A 23833-nucleotide genomic window follows, 5' to 3' on the forward strand; every position below is an offset into this window, starting at 1 on the left:
TCTGTGGTCCCTAGAGTTTTTCTGATGGTACTCGCTGGTATGGTTGATTCCCAAATCCCTGATAGTGCTGTATTGGTTCCGGTATAGTCATCATTGATGTCACAATCACTTAGGTCACTTGCGGGTTCCCATATGTGTTGGTCATCTGTTAAGCATGGTCCCGTTTCATCCATAGTTTTGAAGGTTTGAGGGGAGATGCATGATGTTTCATGTGTACTCCAATTAAGTTCTTCCTCGTCCTCCTTCTCTCCATTTATATTTAGTGCACTAATTGGAATTGAATCACGTAGAAATTTCCGTTTTTTCTTTTCAATGATCTCTTTTTCTAAGTCAACCAGTCGTTTCTGTATACTGATTTCCAACTCCTGGTATTCATGTAAATGTCTATATTGTATAATATCTAGTCTTGTTTTTTTGATGTCCTTGCCTAAAGATAGGCACTGTCCTTTCCTTATATCTCTTATAAAGGTCATAACTTGTAGTGAAAATTCATGGAACATTCGGTCCCATTCTGTCTGGGTTTCTTGGTTAGCGAGGTCCACAGCCAGTTGTTTGTATATAGTGAGCCCTACCGGGCTAATATTCCATAGGAGATATTGGTCTAAAGTGGCTACCTCCCACATATTCTTTGTTTCTTTGGTCAAGAGTTTCTCCAAGTATCTTACATCACCAATCATATCTTCTAGGTGTACACCTTTGTCCTCTATTTGTTGGTTGCTGGTAAAGAAGGTTTTAATTCTGTTTTCTCTATTTGATTTTGAACTCATAGGGGATATTATAGCACGTGCACATGTCACATGTACACATATATAGACACCCTATATAATTCACATCCCCAATACTCCCAGCCCTCAAAAATATATATTTTTTCCACATTTCACATTTTCTCCATATTCCCAATTTTTCCATTACTACACCCCTTTCTATTTTTTACATTTTATATATTTTTTTTATCTTGTACAGATTAGGGATTTGTGGTAATGCTTAAATGCACGCAAGAGGACCCCAGTTTGAAGGACACACGAAAAATACGTATTGACACGGAAAATACGTATTAATACGGAATACAGCCACTTTAGGACCCAGGGGAATCCACACCAGCAGGAGAGGAGGAGCTAATGGAGTATATCAATCCAGAGATGGCTGTTCACTAATCACAGGCTTTGAGAAAGGCGTCCGTAGTCCGCTGAAACGCGTAAGCCCTCATCATACAACCCACGCTGTCCAAAATTGCTACAGGAACAAATGCCTTGCAGCCGCATCAACTAGGTACAGGACGCACTTAACGGACTGACCCACCCAAGCTGTTACCAGGCAACAGCTGAGCAATACAGGACGCGGGGAATAGGTGACGTCACCGGAAGTGAACCAGCCGTCACCCGGAACTACCTTAGTGGTGGACGGCGGAACGGATTGAGGATACAGCGTGTGCACACGCTGAGTTGAGTCACGGAGCAGCCGGCCGGAGCTCTGATTCAAATACTGGACTCCAACCTGACCCTAAACCTACCCGTCAGGAACGTGAGTAGAACTAGTGTGGATGCTTTATTGCAGGAACCATAGACGCCAAGGTAAACACTAATAACTCATCTGGCTCTACTTGGAACTTATAGTGAAGAGGATACACCCTTGTGATGTGATAACTAGTTCCCCATGGGGTATCTCTATTGGAGCACATCAACTTACTTTACTCCTATTAAGGATTAAAAAGACATTACAAGTGACACATATTCAGAGCTATCAATAGAGACTATACCATACAGATTTTTTATTTCAAAACCTCTCTATTTTAGTTTTTATCCCATTTTTTATCTTGATTTTTTTCATGCACATTGGAAGGTCTGTGTATGTCTGAGTGAGTGGATGATATGTATATACATTGAATATGAAATATATGCAATATCGTGATGAAAAAATTGCTTTATTTATACAACAACTGACAGTTTGTGTTTTATAAATATATTTTGAATAAATTCTGATAAATGTTTTCATTAAGTTGAACAGTATCTATTATTCGCTAAACTGCTAGATAACATCTTTAGGCCCAGCGCAACTAGTCTCTTTGGCTATAAATACATATTACAGCAGTATTAATTAGAAGTAAGAAAATATAACAAATAAATAAAAAAAAATGTGCTAAAATAAAATTAGCCTGGTGCACTTGCAAGCCTCTAAATAAAGTGGCTGCTAAGGAGTTAAAGACTCTAAACCATTCTTAACCACTTCCCGACCGCCTAACGCACAGGGGCGGCCGGGAAGTGGAGCCCTTAAGGACCGGCTCACCCACAGAGGCGGCGGTCCTTGTAAGGGCATGGGCGGAGCGATCGCGTCATCCGTGACGCGATCCTCCGCCGGCGCCTGTCACCGCTCGCCCGCCGCAACATCCCGCCAGCTATACGGAAGCGCCGGCGGGATGTTAACCCCGCGATCGCCGCATACAAAGTGTATAATACACTTTGTAATGTTTACAAAGTGTATTATACAGGCTGCCTCCTGCCCTGGTGGTCCCAGTGTCCGAGGGACCACCAGGGTAGGCTGCAGCCACCCTAGTCTGCACCCAAGCACACTGATTTCTCCCCCCCCTGCCCCAGATCGCCCACAGCACCCCTCAGACCCCCCCCTGCCCACCCCCCAGACCCCTGTTTGCACCCAATCACCCCCCTAATCACCCATCAATCACTCCCTGTCACTATCTGTCAACGCTATTTTTTTTTTATCTCCCCCCCTGCCCACTGCCCCCTCCTGATCACCCCCCCCCCACCCCTCAGATTCTCCCCAGACCCCCCCCCCTGTGTACTGTATGCATCTATCCCCCCTGATCACCTGTCAATCACCCCCTGTCACTGCCACCCATCAATCAGCCCCTAACCTGCCCCTTGCGGGCAATCTGATCACCCACCCACACCAATAGATCGCCCGCAGATCCGACATCAGATCACCACCCAAACGCAGTGTTTACATCTATTCTCTCCTCTAAACACCCACTAATTACCCATCAATCACCCCCTATCACCACCTGTCACTGTTACCCATCAGATCAGACCCTAATCTGCCCCTTGCGGGCACCCAATCACCCGCCTACACGCTCAGATTGCCCTCAGACCCCCCTTATCAATTCGCCAGTGCAATATTTACATCTGTTCTTCCCTGTAATAACCCACTGATCACCTGTCAATCACCCATCAATCACCCCCTGTCACTGCCACCCATCAATTACCCCCTGTCACTGCCACCCATCAATCAGCCCCTAACCTGCCCCTTGCGGGCAATCTGATCACCCACCCACACCAATAGATCCCCCGCAGATCCGACATCAGATCACCACCCAAACGCAGTGTTTACATCTATTCTCTCCTCTAAACACCCACTAATTACCCATCAATCACCCCCTATCACCACCTGTCACTGTTACCCATCAGATCAGACCCTAATCTGCCCCTTGCGGGCACCCAATCACCCGCCTACACGCTCAGATTGCCCTCAGACCCCCCCCCCTTATCAATTCGCCAGTGCATTAGTTACATCTGTTCTTCCCTGTAATAACCCACTGATTACCTGTCAATCACCCATCAATCACCCCCTGTCACTGCCACCCATCAATCACCCCCTGGCACTGCCACACATCAATCAGCCCCTAACCTGCCCCTTGCGGGCAATCTGATCACCCACCCACACCAATAGATCGCCCGCAGATCCGACATCAGATCACCACCCAAACGCAGTGTTTACATCTATTCTCTCCTCTAAACACCCACTAATTACCCATCAATCACCCCCTATCACCACCTGTCACTGTTACCCATCAGATCAGACCCTAATCTGCCCCTTGCGGGCACCCAATCACCCGCCTACACGCTCAGATTGCCCTCAGACCCCCCCCCCCTTGTCAATTCGCCAGTGCATTAGTTACATCTGTTCTTCCCTGTAATAACCCACTGATTACCTGTCAATCACCCATCAATCACCCCCTGTCACTGCCACCTATCAATCACCCCCTGGCACTGCCACCCATCAATCACCCCGTCACTGCCACTCATCAATCAGCCCCTAACCTGCCCCTTGCGGGCAATCTGATCACCCACCCACACCAATAGTTCGCCCGCAGATCCGACGTCAGATCACCTCCCAAGGGCAGTGTTTATATCTGTTCTCTACCCTAAACACCCACTAATTACCCATCAATCACCCCCTGTCACTGCTACCTATCAGATTAGACCCCCATCTGCCCCTAGGGCACTCAATCACCCGCCCACACCCTCAGAATGCACTCAGGCCCCAGCCCTGATCACCTCGCCAGTGCATTGCTTGCATCTATTCCCCCCTCTAATCACACCTTGAGACACCCATCAATCACCTCCTGTCACCCCCTAGCACACCTACCCATCAGATCAGGCCCTAATTTGCCCTGTGTGGGCTCCTGATCACTCGGCCAAACCCTCAGATCCCCCTCAGACCCCCTTCCGATCACCTCCCCAGTGCATTGATTGCATCTATTTTCCCCTCTAACCACCCCCTGAGACACCCATCAATCACCTCCTGTCACCCCCTAGCACTCCTATCCATCAGATCAGGCCCAATACAACCTGTCATCTAAAAGGCCACCCTGCATATGACCGGTTCCACAAAATTCGCCCCCTCATAGACCACCTGTCATCAAAATTTGCAGATGCTTATACCCCTGAACAGTCATTTTGAGACATTTGGTTTCCAGACTACTCACGGTTTTAGGCCCGTAAAATGCCAGGGCGGTATAGGAACCCCAGAAACTGACCCCATTTTAGAAAAAAGATACCCCAATGTATTCTGTTAGGTGTATGACGAGTTCATAGAAGATTTTATTTTTTGTCCAAAGTTAGCGGAAATTGATTTTTTTTTTTCACAAAGTGTCATTTTTCACTAACTTGTGACAAAAAATAAAATCTTCTATTCTATAAACTCGCCATACACCTAACGGAATACCTTGGGGTGTCTTCTTTCTAAAATGGGGTCACTTGTGGGGTTCCTATACTGCCCTGGCATTTTAGGGGCCCTAAACCGTGAGGAGTAGTCTAGAAAACAAATGCCTCAAAATGACCTGTGATTAGGACGCTGGGCCCCTTAGCGCACCTAGGCTGCAAAAAAGTGTCACACATGTGGTATCGCCGTACTCAGGAGAAGTAGTATAATGTGTTTTGGGGTGTATTTTTACACATACCCATGCTGGGTGGGAGAAATCTCTCTGTAAATGGACAATTGTGTGTAAAAAAAATCAAACAATTGTCATTTACAGAGGTATTTCTCCCACCCAGCATGGGTATGTGTAAAAATACACCCCAAAACACATTATACTACATCTCCCGAGTACGGCGATACCACATGATTGGCACTTTTTTGCAGCCTAACTGCGCTAAGGGGCCCAAAGTCCAATGAGTACCTTTAGGATTTCACAGGTCATTTTTGTTTCAAGACTACTCCTCACGGTTTAGGGCCCCTAAAATGCCAGGGCAGTATAGGAACCCCACAAATGACCCCATTCTAGAAAGAAGACACCCAAACGTATTCCGTTAGGAGTATGGTGAGTTCATAGAAGATTTTATTTTTTGTCACAAGTTAGCGGAAAATGACACTTTGTGAAAAAAAACAATTAAAATCAATTTCCGCTAACTTGTGACAAAAAAAAATACAAACTTCTATGAACTCACCATACTCCTAACGGAATACCTTGGGGTGTCTTCTTTCTAAAATGGGGTCATTAGTGGGGTTCCTATACTGCCCTGGCATTTTAAAAAAAAAAAAAAACTCACCGATCCATGTCCCCAGCAGAAAAACTGAAGCGCTCTTACAAGAGGCTTCAGTCTTTCTGCACGTACAATTTTCCGCCTCCCCCTTGTGCTTCCGGATAGCGAGAAGCACAAGAAGGTAAAAAAAAACTCAAGGTGGCCATCTTGTGACCAAACAGTAAAATTACATCTACATATACATTACATACACATAATAACATTAACCTATTTTAGTTCCTGGACGTAGTTTCTACGTCCAGGAACCATGCGCGCTCCCGCAGCCGATCCTGCGCATGCACGCGTGCTCCCGGCCTGCGGTTCGTTAGCCAGGCAATCAGTGAATCGGGCTATGGTGCCCGATCACTGATTCCTCTCCCCCGCTGAAAAAGCGACAGCTTCTCTCGGAAGCTGCGCTTTTTCTGGCTGTTGCCTCCCCCATGCGTCTCTCTAAGCGTATGTTACGCTTAGAGTAACGTCATGTAAACAAACTCATGGCCGCATCTTGTGGCCAAAAAGTAAAACTACAACTAAAAGTAAAAAAAATAAAACTAAACACACATTTACATTATAAAACCATTGTTTACATCCCACCCTCCCAAAAACACCCAAATAAAATGTTTAATTAAAAAAAACAAAAAACATTACAATAAAAAAACAAAAAAACATGAAATATTTCCCTAAGGGTCTAAACTTTTTAAATATCAATTTAAAGATGAAATATTTCTGTATTTTTTTTATTTTAAACTTGTAAATAGTGATAGATGGAAAACGGAAAAAATGCACCTTTATTTCCAAATAAAATATTGTCGCCATACATTGTGATAGGGACATAATTTTAACGGTGTAATAACCGGGACATATGGGCAAATACAATACGTGAGTTTTAAGGAGGCATGTATTATTTTTTAAAACTATAATGGCTGAAAACTGAGAAATAATGATTTTTTTCCCGTTTTTTTCTTATTCTTCCTGTTAAAATGCATTTACGGTAAAGTGGCTCTTAGCAAAATGTACCCCCCAAAGAAAGCCTAATTGGTGGCGGAAAAAACAAGATATAGATCAGTTCATTGTGATAAGTAGTGATAAAGTTATAGGCTAATCAATGGGAGGTGAACATTGCTCAAGTGAAAACGACGGAACGCGAATGGGTTAAAAATTAACTGTTTATTTCCCACACCAAAATATTACTCAAATAAAAAAATTTTATGGAAAAAAAAAATTACAATAAAAAAAAAGAAGACATAAATAGTTACCTAAGGGTCTGAACTTTTTAAATATGCATTTGAAGAGGGTATACTACGAACATTTTTTAAATTATAAGCTTGTAAATAGTGATGGGCGCAAAACGGAAAAAATGAACCTTTATTGCCAAATAAAATATTGGCACCATACATTGTGATAGGGACAAAATTGAAATGGTGTCATAACCGAGACAAACGGACAAATAAAATACATAGGTTTTAATTATGGTAGCGTGGATTACTTTAGAGCTATAATAAACGAAAACTGAGAAATAATAAATTTTTTCCATTTTATTCTTATTAACCCCGTTAAAATGCATTTATAAAAAAATAATTCTTTGCAAAATGTACCACCCAAAGAAAGCCTAATTAGTGGCGGAAAAACAAGACATAGATCAATAAATTGTGTTAAAGGGAACCTTAACCGGCGGGGAAAAAAAATTCACTTACCTGGGGGCTTTCCCAAGCCTCCTGCAGCCGTCCTGTGCCCACGCCGGTCCTTCGGTGCCCTCCGGTCTCTCTGCGCCGCTAAGTTTCGTTTTCGGACGACTGCCAGTCGTCCTCGGGCAAAGCGTCATCTTCTTCCGCATTCCCCGTCGTAAAGAGCCGTAAAGCGCGTCCGCATGACGCGTTTGGCGTCATGCGGACGTGCTTTACGGCTCTTTACGACGGGGAATCCGGAAGAAGATGACGCTTTGCCCGAGGACGACTGGCAGTCGTCCGAAAACGAAACTTAGCGGCGGAGGGAGACCGGAGGGCACCGAAGGACCGGCGCGGGCACAGGACGGCTGCAGGAGGCTTGGGAAAGCCCCCAGGTAAGTGAATTTTTTTTTCCTTGCCGGTTAAGGTTCCCTTTAAGAAGTGATAAAGTTATTAGCGAATGAATGGGAGGTGAAAATTGCTCTGATGCACAAGGTGAAAAATCCCCGTGGGCTGAAATGGTTAAAAAAGTTGTTTTTTTATCAATAGCTGTCCTTAAAGCGGACCCAAACCAAACATTGTTTTTTAATTCAAAATATTTAGTTGCACCACTCTGACACATACAAAGATAAATAAACACTCCTTTAAGCCTATGAGCATTTCAGTGCATACTTTTCACCCTTCTCATTTCATTACTAGGGTTATACAGGTGGCAGCCATTACTTCTGAGCTTAGTAGGAGGTTTTAGATCAGGGGTGTGTTTGTCATCAGCTGCCCTCCCTCACAGGGGCATCGTCTATGTGAAATCTCACACAAGCTGAGAACACCTCCCCTGTGACATCATTAGTAGCAGCCTGTGTTTTGTTTTTAATCTCCTCCACCAGTTTGGAAAAATCCCAGCAATTTGAAAGGAAGGGAGGCGTTCCTCCAATAAATGTAAGATATTTTATATTTGTCATCATGCAGCTGAAAAAAAGGCTGCTATTTATCATTATAATTTAGAAAAAAGATTTTATTTCTGAAATCTTGAATTTTTAATTTGGGTCCACTTTAAAGAGGAACTCCAATTAAAATAATGTAAAATCCCCGCGGGCTGAAATGGGAGACCGTGCAGTCTACTTTTTATCCTGAAGATTATAACAGGCTAAATTCAAGACAAGATACAGAACATTTACATTGCACTTTTTCTCCTGGTGGACTCAAAGCGCCAGAGCTGCAGCCACTAGGGACATGCTCCTTAGGCAGTAGCAGTGCTATGGAGCCTTGCCCAAGGTCTCCTTACTGAATAGGTGCTGGCTTACTTAACCAGTACACTACCCAGTCAGTACTCTCAGATAGACAGATGACATGGTGAAGTCTCTGACTGTCACTTGTATGCGGCATGTGGCTGAAGGTGGTGTACTGGTTACATAGGATTCCAGGGTTCAAATCTTGCCGGTTTCTGTTCAGTAAGCAATTACCTATTCATTATGGAGTCCATGGGAAAGACTCCTTTAGTGGCTGCTTCTCTCAGGGGCTTTGAGTTTGACAGGAAAAAGGCGCTATACAAATGTTAGCATTATTATCAATCAGTGCAGTAGATTTTTTTTTTTCCAAAGATCCAATCGCAACTGGTTTCAATATTAACCACTTGAGGACCTAGGGCTTTCTACCTCTTAAGGACCGGCCACTTTTTTTCCATTCAGACCACTGCAGCTTTCACGGTTTATTGCTCGCTCATACAACCTACCACCTAAATGAATTTTGGCTCCTTTTCTTGTCACTAATAAAGCTTTCTTTTGGTGCTATTTGATTGCTCCTGCGATTTTTACTTTTTATTATATTCATCAAAAAAGACATGAATTTTGGCAAAAAAATGATTTTTTTAACTTTCTGTGCTGACATTTTTCAAATAAAGTAAAATTTCTGTATACATGCAGCGCGAAAAATGGGTTTTGGATAAAAAAAAACCCATTCAGTGTATATTTATTGGTTTGGGTAAAAGTTATAGCGTTTACAAACTATGTTGCAAAAAGTGAATTTTCCCATTTTCAAGCATCTATGACTTTTCTGACCCCCTGTCATGTTTCATGAGGGGCTAGAATTCCAGGATAGTATAAATACCCCCCAAATGACCCCATTTTGGAAAGAAGACATCCCAAAGTATTCACTGAGAGGCATAGTGAGTTCATAGAAGATATTCTTTTTTGTCACAAGTAAGCGGAAAATGACACTTTGTGACCAAAAAAAAAAAAAAAAGTTTCCATTTCTTCTAACTTGCGACAAAAAAAAAAAATGAAATCTGCCACGGACTCATCATGCCCCTCTCTGAATACCTTGAAGTGTCTACTTTCCAAAATGGGGTCATTTGTGGGGTGTGTTTACTGTCCTCGCATTTTGGGGGGTGCTAATTTGTAAGCACCCATGTAAAGCCTAAAGGTGCTCATTGGACTTTGGGCCCCTTAGCGCAGTTAGGCTGCAAAAAAGTGCCACACATGTGGTATTGCCGTACTCAGGAGAAGTAGTATAATGTGTTTTGGGGTGTATTTTTACACATACCCATGCTGGGTGGGAGAAATATCTCTGTAAATGACAATTTTTTAATTTTTTTTTTAACACACAATTGTCCATTTACAGAGATCTTTCTAGTATACCCTCTTCAAATGCATATTTAAAAAGTTCAGACCCTTAGGTAACTATTTATGTCTTTTTTTTTTTATTGTAATTTTTTTTTCCATAAAAATTTTTTATTTGAGTAATATTTTGGTGTGGGAAATAAACAGTTAATTTTTAACCCATTCGCGTTCCGTCGTTTTCACTTGAGCAATGTTCACCTCCCATTGATTAGCCTATAACTTTATCACTACTTATCACAATGAACTGATCTATATCTTGTTTTTTTCGCCACCAATTAGGCTTTCTTTGGGGGGTACATTTTGCTAAGAGCCACTTTACCGTAAATGCATTTTAACAGGAAGAATAAGAAAAAAACGGAAAAAAATTCATTATTTCTCAGTTTTCAGCCATTATAGTTTTAAAAAATAATACATGCCTCCTTAGAACTCACGTATTGTATTTGCCCATATGTCCCGGTTATTACACCGTTAAAATTATGTCCCTATCACAATGTATGGCGACAATATTTTATTTGGAAATAAAGGTGCATTTTTTCCGTTTTCCATCTATCACTATTTACAAGTTTAAAATAAAAAAAATACAGAAATATTTCATCTTTAAATTGATATTTAAAAAGTTTAGACCCTTAGGGAAATATTTCATGTTTTTTTGTTTTTTTATTGTAATGTTTTTTGTTTTTTTTTATTAAACATTTTATTTGGGTATTTTTGGGAGGGTGGGATGTAAACAATGGTTTTATAATGTAAATGTGTGTTTAGTTTTATTTTTTTTACTTTTAGTTGTAGTTTTACTTTTTGGCCACAAGATGCGGCCATGAGTTTGTTTACATGACGTCACTCTAAGCGTAACATACGCTTAGAGAGACGCATGGGGGAGGCAACAGCCAGAAAAAGCGCAGCTTCCGAGAGAAGCTGTCGCTTTTTCAGCGGGGGAGAGGAATCAGTGATCGGGCACCATAGTCCGATTCACTGATTGCCTGGCTAACGAACCGCGGGCCGGGAGCACGCGTGCATGCGCAGGATCGGCCGCGGGAGCGCGCATGGTTCCTGGACGTAGAAACTACGTCCAGGAACTAAAATAGGTTAATGTTATTATGTGTAAATTGTAATGTAAAAAATATGTAGATGTAATTTTACTGTTTGGCCACAAGATGGCCACCTTGAGTTTTTTTTTACCTTCTTGTGCTTCTCGCTATCCGGAAGCACAAGGGGGAGGCGGAAAATTGTACGTGCAGAAAGACTGAAGCCTCTTGTAAGAGCGCTTCGGTTTTTCTGCTGGGGACATGGATCGGTGATCGGGAAACATGTTCCCGTTCACTGATTCTAGGGCTACCGGGGGACAGCAGGGGGGCTTGCCAAAGCGCGGCACCGCAGCAGAGCAGCCGCCCGGACGTGAGCTTCACGTCAGGGCGGCATAAATGGTTAAATACTACATGACAAAAACAAACAAAAAAAAATGCAAGAAATGTCTTACATGTCGTTCAGGAAGGACTACTTATCTCATTTCATGATGGAGGCACAATCATAAGATTAACCTTGTGAAAAGGAAGGCAACAGCGGCAGCATATACATTCCACACATAATCTGGCAATAATGTCCTCTGTAATCTTTCACACTAAGAAAAATCAGAGGGGCCCCAAGAGAGATGTACACATAAACAAGCTCAAAATGGCTTAACATCCTCCTGGGGCCCGACACTCAGCCTGCTCTTCTCTTATAATTTCTACAGGCTGCTCAAAGTTATACAATGTGACCTTTATATAGAGATTAATAAAAGAAGGCATCAAATGTCATATTGAAACTGAACAGATTTCATGTCTTTAGTGGAGTGATATGTATATTACAGTAAATCTACTAACACTGGAATAGCACTCTGAGCCCACGGGACTGCTTGTATTGGGTACTTTTAAAATGTTAACGGTGTCAGACAATATTCTTTACACAAGATCGATATTTTCTCTTTATGTTAAAATGGGCACTGCAGATGTTTTTGTTAGTTCTCCCTTGGGCAGCCATTCATGTAAAGTGGCAACTTACTGGAACAAGGGATCATTCTGACTGAGATCTGAATCACCAGAATTAGAAAACACTTTTGCATGAGGAAACGCATGAGAGAAAAATGAAGAGTTGCCATTAGCGGCTGATATTTTAGAACATTTTTAATCACGTACATTTTCAGAAGGTGGTCTGAAATGGCAACATCCATGGGTTTCTTTCAAGTAAACCTGAAACTAAATTTTGAAGAAAATTTGGATACTTACCTTGCAAGAGGGAAGCCTCTGGATATTCCTGAGGCTTCCCCCATCATCCTCAACCCAACAGATCCAGCACTAGGACCTTCTAAGCAAATCCAAAAGGAGCTTGTCCAATTTGCTTTAGCGGCCGCATTCCTCTCACTGCAAGAGCCTGGCTACAAGGTGTCTGTGCAGTAGCACGGAGACGCACGCGCACTGCTTTTTCCCTCTGTGCAGGAGCAGCTTCGTGTTACTATGCTGGGTACAGAGTACAGGTCACTCCTTCTAGGAAACTGACCCTTGCCTCTGCTGTAGTCTTCTGCTGCGTAGAACTCTTTTAGGGCCCATTCCCACTAGAAGCGCTTTTCTCAGAGTTTTGCAATTGATTAGGGCTTTTAAAAAAAATAATCGCTCCCATTCACTTTCATTAAAATTACGGATAAATCACTGCGATTTTCATCGTTATAGTATATTTATATGTTGGTATTGAATTCAGGCTATTCAGTAGCAGGGGCGAACAGGCAAGAAGAGCAAGATACGGAGGCGCGTTACAGCGCGAAACGGCCGTCAGGCGAGCAGTGCCCAGCACCCACCGTCACCATCACACCTCTGAGCACCGGTATGTCCATGTATGCTGCACAACTGTTTTGTATTTATGCATTCGGACTGTGCCTCACTTTTTGAAGAATAAATGTACATTGCAGTGCCGATCATTCCTGCTCCTTCTCCTACCTCTGCATATCTGCCTACCTGTTGCCAAACCCTGCCTGTACCCGGTTACCGAATCAGCCTTCTGTCTCTGTACCTTATCTGCTCGTGTGTTGCCAACCTGGCCTGCCCGACCCTCCAGGCTGTCACTCATCCCTTGAGTGCTCAGTCTATCTGTACTAGCTGTGACACTATTCCACCAAGTGTCAGTTAGCTGTTAGGACTCCTGCTCCTCAGAGAGTCCGGCCTGCTAGCAGCCAGTGGCCTCTACTCCTCTGAAGTCCCCTGGCTGCAGTACAGTCTATTATCTGATCACCAAGTATCACTGGTTGCCAGGTTCTCTCTATTCCCTCTCTCAAGGAGATAGTCCCTGCACAGCCGAGGGCCACCTGCCCCTCAGGTGGTTTCTGGCCGAGCTGCCTGTGTCTCCCGCCTCACGGGAGATAGCCTACAGTTGCACCAAACACTTACACTTCATTAGGTGTCCAGAGGTTAGTCATACTTGTATTATTGGTGATTCTGCAGATCATCCATAATCAAGTACACATCTGTATTATTGACGATTCTGCAGATCATCAATAATCAGATTCTCTCTGTGTGCTGACACCAACCGTTACACTGTGTGATGAAGCTTATCAGGAGAATTTTTTGGCTTACCACTAGTTACCAATGAGACCTATCCACATGGAGAAGGCATCAGAAGTACTGCACAACCGTATATGTAAACAATGACAGCCACACAGAAAAAAAGCAACGCACTTCTTTCACCTTATGGTGAGATCCTCTTTGATTGCATCATCGCCAGCATGTGTAAAAATAAAAGTACAACATTTAGTTAGCTATATAAAATACAATTGCACAGTCGGTTACATTTCATGTATAGGAGGTATTACATTTCAAATTTATGAAGAAAACACCTGTACCTGAAGTGACATTGGGGTTGAGTCACTATAACAAATAGCGCGCCTTATCAGAGTAGCATAGCGAGCGCTATGAACTTATGCCTGCTAATTGGCAATGACGAGAGCTCCACTTCCCTGAGTTCCTGCGGGTCCAATCACTTTAAAGGACATTATCCCTGCACTTTGATTGGCCCAATAGGCTGCCTGTCAAGTTTCCTGTCAAGTGACAGGCAGCCTATTGGGCCAAAGTGCGGGGATAATGTCCTTTAAGCCCCATTCACACTCAGAAGCGCAAAACGCAGCGATTTTTGCCGGCGTTTTGCGGGAGTGATTTTTCCGCGATTTCACATTTGAAAAAAAAAAAAAATCACTGGACAGTGCAGCGACTTCTCTGCGGTCGCGTTTAGCGCTTCTATAGAAATGAAACGCGATCGCCGGGAAATCACCTGAAAATGGTGCTGGCTGTGCATTTGCGTTTCGCGTTTTTGGGCGATTTGCGGCAATTAGTGCAAATCGCACAAATAAGAACGGGCCCATAGGGTTTTATTACACTAGCGCTTTCAAAAGCGCTAGCGTTTGAGCATTTTGCTGAAATCGCCGGAAAAATGGTGAATGGGGCCTTAAAGTGATTGGACCCGCAGGGGCTCAAGGCTGGACAAGTGGAATCAACCCATGGTGTATGACAAGAAAAGCCTGTATACATATACTATGAATCCTACTTAGAACTTGTCTGTATTACTTTTTCATTTTCTTCACTGTAAAGGTTTATAACTAAGGCCTCAATTCACGGAGCATTATCAAATGTTTATCAAACACTTTATCAAACGTTTGATAATTTACCTCATGGGTAAAATCTCATTTTGAATTCACTAAGGTGTTATAGATTTGTTGAACATTTATCGGTAAAACATTTGATACATATATAACACCTTAGTGGCCTCAATTCACGGAGCATTATCAAACGTTTATCAAACATTTTATCAAACGTTTGATAATTTACCTCATGGGTAAAATCTCACTAAGATGTTATATATTTGTTGAACGTTTTATCGGTAAAACATTCGATAAATATATAACACCTTAGTGAATTTAAAATGAGATTTTACCCATGAGGTAAATTATCAAACGTTTGATAAAGTGTTTGATAAACGTTTGATAATGCTCCGTGAATTGAGGCCTGTGTGCTAAAAAGTCCAGTCTCCCTGCAGCTCTGATTTTTTTTTTTTTTAATTAAATCAAGATTTTACTAGAAGTCTTGAAAGTGCATTAAAGTTACAGTCAGTCTATTGCAAATACTATCAGGCATGTGTAGTGACTGTTCTTGTACAGCAATTGAAAGTAGGAGGGTCATTCAGAAAGTATAAGCCGTATGCTTTTAGGCAAGGTATTCTTTCTGTGTAATTTAACTTGCATCTGTCAGGTTAACCTCTTTTCTCCCTGCAGCACTAGTCACATGACTGCAGAACTCAAGTAAATGTTTGTCCAGCAGCATTGACATGAAGCTCTGCCCACTCAATTCCTCCTACCCATAGTGATGCTACTACAACAAAGGTATTGAAAATCTTGTAAACCTGATAAATTCTTTACCTCCCTGGCAGTATGATTATTTCCAGATATTTAGCGTCTTTTCAGCACGTTTCAGACCCTAAAAAAAAAAATATCCTATTGTCAGAATGCCTGCAGCAACCCCTGTACTTACGTCCCTGGGCTCTAGCGCTGCAATTTTCCCTCCGTCCTCCGGTTGGCGCTCTAACTCTGTAGTAAGATCACTGACGGTGATCTCACCAGAGTGATTCAGAGCCTCGGAGGACAGGAAGGAGAATAGCTGCCGACATCTGGATCCCCCGGGAGTTGAGTAAAAAATGCCCGCTAAGCGCTATACTCTGCATTGAGCTCCCAGCGGTTACCGCCAGGGATGTTAAATAAGGAGGTGATTATGTGGAGAAATAATTGGAAGATACAGTTGCCCTTATTCAATTAACTTTTCCTCCCAAGTTTTCTCCAAGGAGATGATTCTTTATTTTCTGTTTAAAATAACTTATCAGCACTTTAAGTTGAAAAAGTTTCAACTAGTACGTGATAAAGTACTGTCAAAATTATTCTGAATATTTCCATGCTTGCTGGTAGTATGAAAGGTATTTTATTGAAAAGGAGTGAAAATTTCACCTAGGAGAAAGTGAAATGAATAAGGGCCAGTGTGTCTCTGTTACTGTTCCATGTGACCTTGTTCATACACCTCAATAGAATCTCTTACAGAACAATAGCTTGCTAGCATACATCACCATTGACTAGATTTGTAGCCAGAGTCCAGCAGTGATAAACTCCGGATCAAATTCGGATGAAATCCCATGGCGCGTCCCACGCTGCATTCCAAGCTGCGCCACGTGACTACTACGCTTCCTCCTTCAACCTGGAAGGAGGAAGTGTTTGTAGTCACGTGACCGTGGCTGGTAACGCAGCGTGGGACAGGTTAAAGAATAAGGCTGATGGGTAAGTTTAACCCCCCCCCCCCCCCCACACACACACACCTGTTGAGCTGCACTAATTAGGAGGATGAAATCTGAAAGAAACTCATTCAGATTTCATCCGAAGCTCATCCCTAGAATCCAGTTTTAGTTCCATGTAGAATGTAAAAAAAAAAAAAAGAGAGATACTGTAATGATGTAGAGTTATAATGCCCCGGGACATTGGGCTCAATTCTGGTAGCGTTTAGTAGATAATTACCTCATGGAATTTGATTTACCTCATGAGGAAAATAAACTTTTGAATTCTGGTAGTTTAAGTAAAGTTTTACCTCATGTAATTTCATGAGGTAATTCATGTGGTAATTTTCTACTAAAAATGTGTGGTATTTAGTAGTGAAATACCTCACACTTGAATTCTGAAGTGTAATAAGGTGCGTGTTTGCATGTCTTTTACCTCACATAATTAGACCTACCTCTACCACATGATAAATGTAGTGCTGTGACAGAATTGTGAAATCTGACACATAACATGGAGCCTTTTCAGCTTGTTCTCTGTTCAGGGCCCCCATATTTTGCTGACATAAGTGAAAGTGATCTGACCAAGGACCCCCCCCCCCAGCTTCCATTTTGTTTTAAAAAAGAAAAAGTGCTCCAAACCCTGTACAATCCTTCACCTGCCCCCCCCCCCCCCCCCCCCCCTCAACATTGCCATTCCCCAACCTCAGGTTGAAAAAAAAAAAAAAGGAAAAATGCTCCAACCCACAGCCTTTTTTTTTTTTAAATTAAGTAAAACTGCGGCAAACACCGATTCCCCCCCCCCCCCCCCCTCTGGTAAAAAGTGCTCCGAGGCCACCCAGCAGCCTCTAAAAGTAAAAGTGCTGTTATCCCCCCTCCAGACCCCCAGCCTCTAAAAGTACTCATACCCCCAGTCTCTAAAAGTGCTGACCCCTCCCCCAGCCTCTAAAAGTGCTCCCCCCCCTCCCCCCAGCCTCTAAAGGTAAATGAGCTGGATTTTGACACCTTCCCTCCTCAAAAAGAAAAAAAAAATCTTCCAATGACTATCCTAACTTATGGAAGACAATTAAAGACTTACTTATTTGCTGCAGGCTTACCACTGAAATACCTCATGTTTTATCTCACTCTATGACAAGACAAGACAAATGACATTTATATTGCGCTTTTCTCCCTGCGGACTCAAAGCGCATGCATTTACCTCATGTTTGGAAATGGAGAAAAATCTTTCAGAATTGATAAAAGAAGAGGAAAATACCTCATGAGGTATTTTACCTACAAAAAAATATTTACCTCACATAGCTACCAGAATTGAGCCCATTGTGTCTTATAAGAGTCCCATTTCAGCTAGGCTCTGGCACATAGTTCCACCTCCTTGAAGAAAAAGGCTTCCTTTTCTCTATCTTCGGTGCTACATCGTTGGAACATCCTTTGTTTTTTTAATACAGGCTGTCATACAAAAAATGTTGAACTTGTTTCCATAACTTCAGTATTGGTGAGCATTCCTATATTAGAGACCAAAAGTAGGGGTCTACCATTCCACGCCTAGGGCAATTTGGGGATGTATGGGAACTGAATAGGCGAGAGTGGGTTAAATAGGCTTGATACAGAATATGGAGCCAGCTTAGTGCTCACCAATCAGGTCTCCGCACTTCTAAGATGACAGAACCTCAAAGAGAGTCCTGGTGAAGCCGAAGCGGGACCATCCCCGGCAGGAATTGTCACGTAGGCCCTGAGCTGAGGAGTTCAAAGGAAAACAAATTTCTCCAGCTGGGAACTATAAACTCCTAGTGAACTGTTATTTATAAGATAATCCATAAACTGCTAGATTTCTCATATTTCCTATGTTGCAAAGCTGCCAGGCCCTTCAAACTCGCAGAGTGTGTCGGACCTTACCTGGCACTGGTACTGAGAAGATTCCAGAACAATACGTATAGACCAAAAGTAAGACAGGTGCAAAGTAACCCGCTTACCTTGTTTGGTATCATTGTTCTGGATAAATCCTGACTGACCTGAAAATGTTATTAAATCTGCCCTGACATGTGCAGATCTGGGAGATAGAAAACCAGATCTAAACTATATATGGGCTCTGTCTCCATGAGAAGGGGGGTGGCTCATCTCAGATTCCAAGGGGTGTGTGGTTCCCACCCTCCTGTGCCAGGAGTATAACCAGAGCAGTGCACCCAAGCTCCAGGTTCTCCAACTTGAACATCATCCGGATTACATATTGCCAGCTTGAGGATATGCTGGCATCCATCTTGTTTGGACTTTGATGCTGAGTCCCCTGACTCTGAAATCGAGGACTTAGCCATTTCTTCCACAAAAAGGACATTTCCACCTGAACTCTAAGTATACTGTTTCGCTTGGTTTTTTCCCTTTTTTTATTTTTGCATTGAGCTACTCTTGTCTCTATAATTGTTACTTTTAACAATTTTCTGTATATATTAATTATTGTATATTGCATTTATAATAAAAGACCTGAATTCATTTGTTGCCTAGCTACACCCTGTTTCAGCCAATCAGAACGCATCCGCGCTTTCTGAAGATTCACTACCGAGAAATGTTGTTATTATGCAGAATAGCCTGTGTAATTTTTATTTACAGGTCATCATTAGAATCAGTCAGAGTAGGCTTCTCTTTCCCACTTAAAAAGAGATGGTGGCAGCCTAGTATTTTGTGTTTTATAGTTTGCACGCCTCCTTCTAGTCTGTCTGCAGACGAATTCCAGCGGTTTCCACACACCGATTGCGTCCACGAGATTGGATGGTCTGTGTGCTGAAACCGATTGGAAGGCCTTGTGCGATCTGGCGACCAGGGGGCGTGTGACACCCCTCCATCCTGATTCTCAAGTCAGTCACTTGCCAAGCCTACTGTATAATGTGTGACATCATGAAGAGATGACAACTATGAACTCAGCTGTAGAACATGCCTGAAAATTGACCAGCCCATTTATTAGCTCTCATTTAATAGAGCAGAGATGGTCAATAGAATGAAAATAATTGGAGCTTGCATGCAAATTGTATGTGTGTTGTAACTGAGCCGATCATATTTACTTCATGCTGCATCTGACTGCACTTCCAATCTGCATACAATTTGGATGCAAGCTGAAATGGTTTGCCTCTCATTGACCATCCCTACTAGGGAGGTTTGCTTTTCTGAGGCTTTACGCAGGCCTCCATGACATCAAACTCATTACTCTTGAGAGCTGTGTGTTCTGTGGAAGAGATTGTTATTTTTTATTTATATAAATCGATAGCATCTTCCACAGCGATGTACAAAGTACGGAACAGACATCAGTGGGGAGCATAGATACAGGAGTAGTTCAACACACAGTACAATCAGGACATCCTTCAACACAAGTACAAAATACAGACATACTTGATGTGTGGTTTGAAATGTCACCAGTACTGATACCTGTTCATTTGATAAAGTATAGCAGGAATAGGAAACACTAGGCTGTGTGAAGCCTAGTGTTTCCTCAGGCCTAGTGCACACCAAAAACCGCTAGCAGATCCGCAAAACGCTAGCAGATTTTGATGCGTTTTTACTTATTATTATGAAGCGTGTTGCAAGCGTTTTGTGGATTTGTGTAGCTTTTTTTGTGTAGCAGATTACAGATATTGTTACAGTAAAGCTGTTACTGAACAGCTACTGTAACAAAAACGCCTGGAAAACCGCTCTGATCTGGCGTTTTTCCTATACTTAACATTGGAGGCAGAAACGCCTCCGAAATCCCAAAAAATGCTGTAGTCCGGGAGTATGCGTTTCTGCAAAACGCCTACCGCTCTGGTGTGCACCAGCCCATTGAAATACATTAGCCAAGCGGATTTACAGGTGGATGCGGCCGTCAGATCACATCCAAATCCGCTCGATGTGCACTGGGCCTTAGCACTCATACAACAACCTACAGACATAAAAACTGATATGCATGGGTAGTGCTGTGTATGTGCTCATTTGTACTGTAAAAATCATCTTTCTATCTTTTATAGTTAGATATATTTACATTTTTATAAAAGTCAAAAGTTCACTGAGGCTCACTCAGCCTTTGCGATGTTGTAGGGGGGCCGAGTTATTTTTAGTGTTCAGTGTCAGAGCTAAGAGAAATGTGATATGAAAAGAGAATAGAATATTTCTGCTGGTTTCCATTTTTCTTTTTCCCTGCGATGCAGAAAGTGATATTACTTCTGCCTTTTTCTGTTTTTAATCCATCTCAGTAATTTACTACTTATTTTACAGATTCCTGTCCCTGCCACAGCAAACGTTACTTAGATAACAGACTTATACCACTGTGTAAACTCCTCAAAACGGGGCCATGCACTAGCCAACCAACCAACCGACCATCCAATTCGATTATTATAATTGAATTGGATGAAAATTGGTGCTGCCAAGTGTATGACCGACAAAGCGACCAATTTCGGGACAGAAATTGGCCGCACGGTCGATCGCGCATGCTGGAAGATGTTGGGCCGAAGTTGGTTGGTCAGGTGCACGGCGGTATGGCGGCCGAATTGCGAATGAGCGACGGGCAACAAAAGCCCCGCCGCAATGAATAAATGTATGTAGTGTAGTGCATTTATACATTACCTGTCCGGTGTCAGCCTTCACGCGGTTTCCGTCCATTTCGCCGGGTTCCGCATACACGCCGGCGGCGCATAGCGTCTGACGTCAGAGGCTATGCGCCGCTAGCATGTATGCGGCTGTTACCCGGCGAGATGGATGGACACAGTGCGGAAGCTGCTACAGGACAGGTAATGTATATATGCACTACATCTCATACATTTATTTTGGGGGCATCGGCGGGGTGGATGGCGCGGCTCAGCCGATTCCCTGCTGAAATCGGACGGGAATCGGCCTGTAGTGTATGGGCAGATTCGAGTAGAGTCAAATTTATCTCTAATCAGATTCGATTAGAGATAAATTTGTCTCTTGGTCGAATCTGCCCATAATCGGTCTAATGTATGGCCACCTAAAGGGAAGGATAATTCTTCTTGTCATAGGGTCCTTCTCTTATCTGAAATGTGAAGTTTCTGTTAAGGTAGCCATACACTGGTCGATTTGCCATCAGTTTCGACCAACAGATAGATCCCTCCAGAGGGATTGTATGGCTGCCTTTACTGCAAACAGATTGTGAATAGATTTCAGCCTGAAACCGATTCACCATCTGCTGAGCTGCCGCCTGCCCCCCCCCCCCCCCGCATACACTACCTGAAGCCTGGTCCCGGGCATCTTCTCCGCATCACGGCATCCGCGTATAACTTTCTGTCACTCCGGTGACAGCGGAAGTTCAAATAGAGCGCCCTCTATTTGTACTTCCACTGTCACTGCAGTGACACAGGAAGTTATACACGGATGCCATGATGTGGAAGGTGATGCGGAGAAGATGCCAGCCGGGAGGCGATGCGGAGAAGATGCCGGGAGCCAGCTTCAGGTAATGTATACCTGCGTCAATCATTCGCCGCTAGCGATGCGCTCCCTACCCGCGGGCGATCAACGGTAAATTCCCACACGGAGCGATCGACGGGACCGATCTATTTCAGGACGAAATAGATCAAAATTTAGCGTTTAGCGTGAATGATGTGACAGCAGATTCAATCCCAGTGATCGAATCTGCTGTCGATCGGCGGGTAATCGGCCTAGTGTATGGCCAGCTTTATTTGCATTTTGGGATAAGCTTGGTACTGTAGGGGGAAAAAAACACCAGGTAAAAAAATAAAATAAAACAAATGTCACATATAGGGACAGAATTTTAGGGGGAAAAAAAGGGATATAATATACTGTATTTAATATATTTTTTATATTGGATGCTACGACCCACTTTAAGCTGCTTAAACAATGACTGCATAATAAGTCTGCATGGATTGATTTTTTTTTTTTTAGCCTGTCTTTACTGCAGGCACTCTCAGCAGGAGATCCACTGCCTTTCTATCCATCCTTCCTTTACAAAATGAACATGCAACTGCACACATTTTAAGCACTTGCTCTAACCAGCCACTTGTTTAAATGAATCAGTAGATGAGCAGAGAAAGGGCTGGTGCACACCGAGTGGTTTTTTTGGCGTTTTTGCAGCCGCTTGTGGCTGCAGATACGCTTGGTCAATGTATCTCAATGGGGTGGGTCACAACAGAGCGGGAGGCGTTTTGCTGAAACGCATACTCCCGGGGTGAGGCATTTTTTGAAAAGCGGAGAAGTTTCTGCCTCCAATGTAAAGTATAGAAAAAACGCAAACCGCTCTGAAAAACGGCAGTTCAGAGTGGTTTTCAAGGCGTTTTTGTTACAGAAGCTGTTCAGTAACAGCTTTACTGTAACAATATATGAAATGTACTACACCAAAAACGCTTCCCAAAACCGCAAATTGCTAGCTGAAACGCTACAGAAAAATAAGAAAAAGCATTTCAAAATCTGCTAGCATTTTTGCATTTCTGTGAAGACAACTGGCTTACTTTTAAAAACACAAAATAATGACCAGGATCTAAACTGCAGGGGGTAAGAATAAGAGCACATTTGCACTAACGCTACAATACACAATGCATAATGCTTTCAACAGCAGAAGGCTTCTTTCAGCTATCTCTTAAAGCAGGTTATAAGCAAGTGGGCAAAAAAGCATATTCAAAAGATAATTGCAATAATGGATATAACCAGGAGGATACTTTTATTTAGAATATCCTGCAGTTCTTTAATAGATCAGCATTTCCTGAATGTTCGTTTTATTATTATTTCATCATCATGCTGCTGCTTTTCATAGTCCGAGTACCGGACTGGACTTTCATGTGCCAAATTTGTACAGTGGAACCTTGGTTTGCGAGCATCATTCATTCTGGAAGCTTGCTTCTTATATCAAAGCAAAATTTCCCCATAAGAATAAATGGAAACCCAGTTAATTTGTTCCACAATCCACAAAGTTATAGCAAAATACTATAAAATAAAAATGTAAACAAGTCTTTCACTATAACTAACAGAATCATTGCCATCTGTTGGCTCGCCCCAACTTTTTTTTTTAAACTACCTAACGACCGCGTCACGTTGATTGGCGTGACCGCGGCGGCAGCCCCAGGACTGCCTAACACCGATTGGCGTCAATTCCTGGAGCTGCAGTTTAGCAGGGAACGATCGCGACTAGAAGACTGTTTAGGGCTGAAAGGGTAAAGTATTCCCCTTTGTTTACATTTGTACAGCGCTGCGATCTCCGAGGGACACTGGGCTGTCTCTCAGAGCGGCTCATACTGCGTGGCCTCTCATAGGCTAACGCCTATGAGAGGCGGGAAACAGTGCCGATCGCCATCCTGTGGCGATTTAGGAAGGCACAGCAGGGAAGGAGGGAGAGGGAGGAAAGAGGGAGGGAAAAGCTTCCCTTCTTTTAAAAGAACAAAAAAAAAAAAAAAAACACATTGCAGCAGTGATCAGAGGCTTTTGGCAGAGTGTCCTATTAACCACTTGAGGACCTAGCCTTTACCCCCCCCCCCCTTGAAGAGTCTCCGTA

General features: G+C 42.9%; 1 protein-coding gene across 3 annotated transcripts in view; it reads right to left on the reverse strand.

Moving 5' to 3' along the window:
- The window catches only part of LOC137532644 (protein-L-isoaspartate(D-aspartate) O-methyltransferase-like), a 100376-nt gene that overhangs the window by 64416 nt on the left and 12127 nt on the right, over positions 1-23833 (reverse strand). Inside the window, exon 1 of one of the 3 annotated variants that reach the window (XM_068253387.1) lies at positions 13737-13764. The exons of 1 other annotated variant lie outside the window; for it this stretch is intronic. The gene's annotated coding sequence lies outside the window, so the exon portion shown is untranslated. Of the gene's footprint in view, positions 1-13634; positions 13710-13736; positions 13765-23833 lie in introns of those variants that run through there. One more of the 3 variants, XM_068253388.1, reaches the window with a different exon arrangement.

The sequence above is a fragment of the Hyperolius riggenbachi genome, chromosome 9, assembly GCF_040937935.1.
Source record: "Hyperolius riggenbachi isolate aHypRig1 chromosome 9, aHypRig1.pri, whole genome shotgun sequence".
Classification (NCBI taxonomy): Eukaryota; Metazoa; Chordata; class Amphibia; order Anura; family Hyperoliidae; genus Hyperolius; species Hyperolius riggenbachi.